Below are 6,328 nucleotides of genomic sequence, written 5' to 3'. Positions count from 1 at the left end.
GTCATTTTCCTTCACTCTCTCCCATTTTTGTAACCGTTTATTTTTACATAGTTGCGTAACACCAAGGGGAGTGATATATCGGCCTTTTTTTTTTTACTTAAGACAGTACTCTCTAGTGTAAAAGAAATGAACTACAACACCCCCCCCCCCCTCCCCCCTCTCTCTCTCTCTCTAACACACACAAAACAAAAAATGAAAAGAAAAATAAAAGACAAACAACAAAAACAATGAAGAATAGAACAAATATAAGCGAAAACGGTCATTCCTTATTACATTTTATTATATCATAATCCCATTTTGGTGGTAAGAAATGAAAGTTTAATGGACGAAAACAGTGCTACTGCTTGTCCACAACCACCATTTACATGTCCAAAATATTCTTAGGGATATTGGAGTTCATCCCCAGTTCCGCAGCACTTTAAGCATAGTATGAGGAAGCATTTGCAGCACCTCTTCTTCTCGCAACTAGTACGACACCCTGAAAACAACAAATCCAACCACAAGTCGTCCTCCTTTTACTTTAACAAAATATACAAAATAAGTACAAAAACCAATGCCGAAAAGCTCTTTTTTTTTAGGTAAGAAAAAGCTTTTTGTAAGGCTATTGTTTTCATGTAGTATGGTAGGGATGATAAAAAAAAATTCGAATAGGATGTTAACATTTTGATTCGTTAACAATAGGCGTGACCCCATTGACCTCGTCCGCTAATGGATGGCGATTAGTTGCTTCTGCTACCTCTTTAGTTGCAATGGCGGCCACAAGAAGTGCCACAAAGAAGAATTTCAAAGACCCCATATCTCTCAACCTTGTGTTTTGCATTGTCTTTGGGTGCATCTATATATAGGCTTGTGAGGATGACTATTCCTCAAACATTAGGATATATATGGCAAGTTTTTATCATCTTCGTTATCAGCAAGCTGTTCTTTCTTCTAAATATGAATGTATTTGGATAAGTTTGCATTTATTGGGATAATTTTAATTTGAGGAAATATATGGAAAGTTTAAAAATGGCAAGTTGGCAAGGGTGAAGTAGTCCTTGCACAACTTGCTGTCATGCCATGAACTGAGCCATACAACGGCACATGACAGTGCCACATACCGGAAAGTTACCTCACGGATATGCAAGGCAAAAGTAATCCAGAAAAACCACAAGGCAAAAGTAATCTGCCTTATTCCATTAAATTACTAGTCCTCCAACAATGACTGAATCCAAAAATGAAATAATAATGTGGTTCTCATAGTACTCACGAAAATGAAAATAACAGAAGTAAAGTGTCATGCCCCCAGAAGATGCACACTCATGGCTTAGGACATGGAAAAAAAAGAAAAGTGGAATGAGGTGGCCTACCATTTTAATGAGAGGCGTTGATCTTGTCAATGGCCCATTTTCTTGCGAAATCAATGGATTTTCGACCCGTTCGAAGCCTACAAGCATATCTAACTCCCGATCGAAAATATATGCTATTAGTTTATGGATTTGAGGGGTGTCTTTTTTTCTGATATGTTATTTGCTTTCACGATTTCAACGGCTCTCATTGGCCCGTTGTTAGTCTGTGAACCTATTCACTTGATTTTTTCGATTTGACCGAATTAGTAGCTAATCCGGATACAACCTTCACCCTTGGTGCTTTGGTACTAGGGCTGGCAACGGGGCGGGTCGGGGCCAGATGTTGGGGTCCCCTACTCCTTCCCCTCTGCGGGGAATTTTCCCCCTCCCCTTCCCCTCCCCACTGCGGGGATGGTGGGGAATCCCCCTCCCCTCCCCACGGAGAATATCTAATCTCCATCCCCTCCCCTTCTCCTCCCCGCATCCTTCGGGGACAATCACTTTACTTTGTTAAATGTTAGGTTTAAAACTAAAGATTTGCTAGGGACAATCACTTCATGCATGTTGCGGCTTGGCTGTTGCATGTGAGAGTAGCCACACAACCCACATAGGCTAAGATTTTGTCTTATCATTTTATTAACATGGGGACAAAGGTGGTTGCTCTCAGATTCATTTAATTGATCAATAGTCCCTAGCAGATCCCTAATTCCCAACCCCACTTGCCAAAAAGTACTGTACGTGCTACACCATAGGAAGATCCAAACCGTCCATTTGATGGGCACACCATACTACCATAGGCATAGGATGATCCAAACCTTCCACTTGATGGGCACATTGTAGGATAATCCAAACTGTCCATTTGATGGGCCACAACGCAAATAGGTTGTGGCCCAAAAATCATTTCCATAGGATAATCCCAACCCTCTGATCTATAGAGGAATTGCATATTATGGTACCTTCTATAGATCGGAGGGTTGCAATCATCCTATGGAAATGATTTTTGAGCCGCAATATATTTACGTTGTGGCCCATCAAATGGACGGTTTAGATGATCTATGGTGTGGCCTGTAAAGTACTTTTAAATTGTAGCCTATCAAATGGACGGTTTGGATCATCCTATGGTGTAGCCCATACATTACTTTTTGAAAAATAATGGACTATACAAGCGCACACTATATAAAATCTCATCACTCATCAGAGAGATGTTGCCTTTATTTGGGGGAGGGAGATTTTCAAAGAATTTAATGTTGCCTTACAGTGATGGTTCGATGGAAAGATTTTAAGGATTTCTAAGGGTAATATACTAATATAATGAGGGACAATGCCCAATGGATTATGGGTAAAAGAAAACATAAAAAGCTATTTCAGGGACAAAACTGTAATAATGGAAATTATGAAAATTTTGGGGGAATCTTGTAGATATGTTTTGATCCAAGGGGTTTCTAGTAGTTTTCCCAAAAAAAAGAAAACACTTAAAAAAATACAAGAAAAAAATGGCATTAATGCGGGGCGGGGCGAACTCCATCCCCTTCTCCGCACCGGGGAATTTTTTAAATCCCCTTCCACACTCAAATCGGGGAATCCCCTCCCCAAGCGGGGCGGGGCGAATCCCCGCTTTTTCGGGTGAAATTGCCAGCCCTATTTGGTACTGTCCTAACAACTTTGGATAACTTTGGAAATACCTCAACAACTTTCAACCTGTAATACCCGGCCCCACAACAATGAAATATAAGGATTTTTATGTTATTATATTAGATATTTAAATTCAGAGAGGGGAGGGGCTACTTGAAGACACCTATAAGAAAATTGATACAACTATCTTAGTTGATCGGCGGTCGGATGTTTCAAAAGAGAAATCAAATTGATTGAAAAGCTGTAGATCTTTGGTCGGACTGTTGAGATCCTAAGATCACCAATCCCATAATCAAGACTTTCGATCCAATCAACAAATATTATTCGAATGCCGATAGCCCAAAGGTCATCAAGAGAGCGGAGAGCCGACTAGATGGACGGCCCACATCGATTCGATCACTAAGTCTAGTAGGCCTAGTTTAGTTGTTGTTGTTGTTTTTATTATTATTAAAGAAGTTTTAATTAATTAATTTCTATTTCCATATTTCATTAGATGATATTTTAATTTTAAAGAGTTGTTAGGATTGGTTACTTGTAAAAGTTAGAGAATAATTTAAATGTGTGTGCTGATCAAATGAGGCTAGAGGGTGCTATTAAGAGCCCTTAAAAAGAGCTATTTTTAACTATTACGAAACAGAAATTTACAAGTTTTTCTCCTCTCGTAGTAAAATGATAAGGCAAATTTCTAAATTAGATAATTAATTACCGATAAGTAATAGTTATTATTCTTTCATAGCTTAAAGCCCTAAATGGAAGGTGCTTTGATTTTTCATCAATCCAAGCCGTAGAAAGTTTAGGAAATCCAACGTATTTGGACGTGAGAGATGGTTTAGATAATTTAGGAAATTCTATTGGCTTAGAAAGTGTTATTAGAAGTAACAAATTAATAAGGAAGTTCCCATTTGTTAATGGAGGAGCTTTAATAGGTGGTGGTTGCCAAATTTTAAGAAGTCCTTGCTGAGATTTAGTGAAATGAATAATTCATTTGAGAGAGATAGATGTACAATGATATCTTTGTATAAATTGTATTAACTGAATAAAACCTAATAATGTAAGGCTGATTGTGTGGAGGTGGAATTTTCTATTTTGATTTAATGGGCTAAAGATTTCTGTCTACATAATCTATTTGCGATAAGTTGGTTAGGAGGGTTTTTATTTTGAGATTATCAAACTATAAATTCCTTAATAAATTACATCCTCTCAAACACTCCAATCTTCAGCCATAGGAACCCCAATAGTAGTTCTAAAGAAAATAGAATCCCACCTATCTAACTTCTGGTGGGGCAGCAAGGATCAAGTCTTTCCTCACTTTTCAGAGAAGAGTAGAGTCTGAACAAAAAAAAAAAATTTAGTTTAGAATTGAAGAAACTATAAATAAAAATGATGGAAGAGATACAAGAGATGCGAACTAGAATGGGTCATTGTTTGGGCCAGATATGCTTATTGGTTGAACAAATGTCCTAGCTGATTGCCTGCTATGACTTAGTCCCCCAAAGGCCGGTTGATTACCAACAGTCCTTAGCATTCCATGATAGATGAAAACCTAAGGAGAAAGTCCGAAAAGACAGACCCATGGAAGGTATTCTTGGCACAACATCGCAAAGAGAAAAGTCTCACAAAAGATGGATGAATTGAAAGGAAAACCCATCCAACTAGTTTTGCGTGTCAATCTAAGTTGGGATGGGGATTTAAGATAAATACCATGTATTTGGGGTGGATCTTGATGATCAAATCACTTTTATATTTTACGAATTTTGATTCCCAAAGAAAAAGGGATTGTTAGATTTATTTTAAGAGTGAAGTGGAATTGAAAATTCGTTTTCCCAAAGATCTTGTTAAGTTTTTCAGGTTTAATAGACTTAAAAATCATGGTAAGATTAAAGGGTATTCAAGTAGGTAATTGTAATTGTTTAATAGAGGGGAAAACATGATTTTTATAGAGTTTTTACAAGAAAAAAATCGAGCCAAACTGTATGTTTAACCGAACCCAAAAAAGGGTCCCGACCGGTCAACCAAGCAAGGGCCGGTCGTCCAGCGGTAACAAAACCCGAAAAGGGTTCTGGATGGTTGACCGAGCCAGGGCCAGACGACCGGCTAGCACCCCCAAGGGCTGCAGGCTATTTGGGGTTCGGGTAGGGTGTTTGGTCTCTTCTCGGACCTTTTAGGGTCCATTAGAACTTCTTTAATGCCCTATGGTTGTTGTTTGGAACCCTAATTCAAATAATATGAATTTTAGGAGATCCTTGGGAAGAGTAGAAGTAGTTGGGTTCAAGCTTGTACGTGACAAATCGTTAAACGACTATTGGTGAGTGGCTTGTTCCTATAACAGTGTTTTAAAATCATGTGCCAAATTTAAACATCGGGTTATTTGCTAGATCAGAGAATTGGAGGAATGTTGTTAGAAATAAAAGCATGAGATCATGTATTGTGCATTGTTACACGGATTTCAAAAGTTTGGATCAAGTCTGTTTGCATGTGGTAGCCAGTTGCACTTGTTGATCATGATGATATTGTAGCTATGCAAATAGCCTTGATGTTAAATCTGAAAGCATGTCTACTATTTCTTGAATTAAGCATCATTAATGTTGTATTGGATCCGTGTGGGCCAAAGTGATATGTATCCTGTTGTATATCTTGTTACCATGAATTGGTGAGATTGTACCTACGTAGGTAGGTGATGTGGAAAGGCTGCAAGGTTGCTAGTGGTTATTGCCTTGTGTTTGCTCTATTTTCTCAGTGAATGGAATGGTGATTCGAAGATATTGCCTTGTGTGTTCGTGGGGGTAAGACATGGATACGCGACGCTGTTATGGTCGTGGTCTCGGGGTGTGACAGAGGCATCAATTGTTGAGTTGCCCACTTACATTCTCAAAATGGTTTGGATAACTAAGGATGCTAAAATCTGTAGGTTTTTCTTTCCTAATTTAGCACATGTTTAATTGATAATGACACCCCATTTCAAGGAATTACGCCTAAGCTCAATTATGATAACAACACCTATTCCAAGGTAATAACTCTAACTCAATTATGATAACGACACCCATTCCATGGAAATAATTAACTAGCTAATTTTTTTGATAATGACACCCATAAAAATTAGCCATAAGTTCAATTTGATAAGGACACCTATATATACATTTTTTTACATGGGGCCGGGTATTATAGGAACTGACTGGTTTTTTGGCCCGAGTGAGAGGAAGACGATGGAGGCTTTTTCGATAAGAGGAGGGTTCTCGACTTCCTTTTTTTGTCCTCGTAAGAAGGAACCAAGCTAGAATTTCAACCTTTTCCACTGCTGGGAAGCTGAAAGCTGGGAACAGATTTTAAGCTAACATGTCAGATTTAATGGATTCCACGTAGGATTGAAG

General features: G+C 38.4%; 1 long non-coding RNA gene across 1 annotated transcript; it reads right to left on the bottom strand.

The window, feature by feature from the left end:
* Nucleotides 1-246: 246 nt before the first annotated feature.
* On the bottom strand, nucleotides 247-803 carry LOC143857854 (uncharacterized). The gene is made up of 2 exons (XR_013238775.1): nucleotides 661-803; nucleotides 247-478 (listed from the first exon to the last, which is right to left on the bottom strand). It is a non-coding gene; the product is annotated as an uncharacterized LOC143857854 (long non-coding RNA).
* Nucleotides 804-6,328: the final 5,525 nt, after the last annotated feature.

Source organism: Tasmannia lanceolata, unplaced genomic scaffold (assembly GCF_043159265.1).
Source record: "Tasmannia lanceolata isolate RefF3 unplaced genomic scaffold, GAP_Taslan_0.1 ptg000025l, whole genome shotgun sequence".
Taxonomy (NCBI): domain Eukaryota; kingdom Viridiplantae; phylum Streptophyta; class Magnoliopsida; order Canellales; family Winteraceae; genus Tasmannia; species Tasmannia lanceolata.
This window is presented reverse-complemented; position numbering and strand designations above follow the sequence as displayed.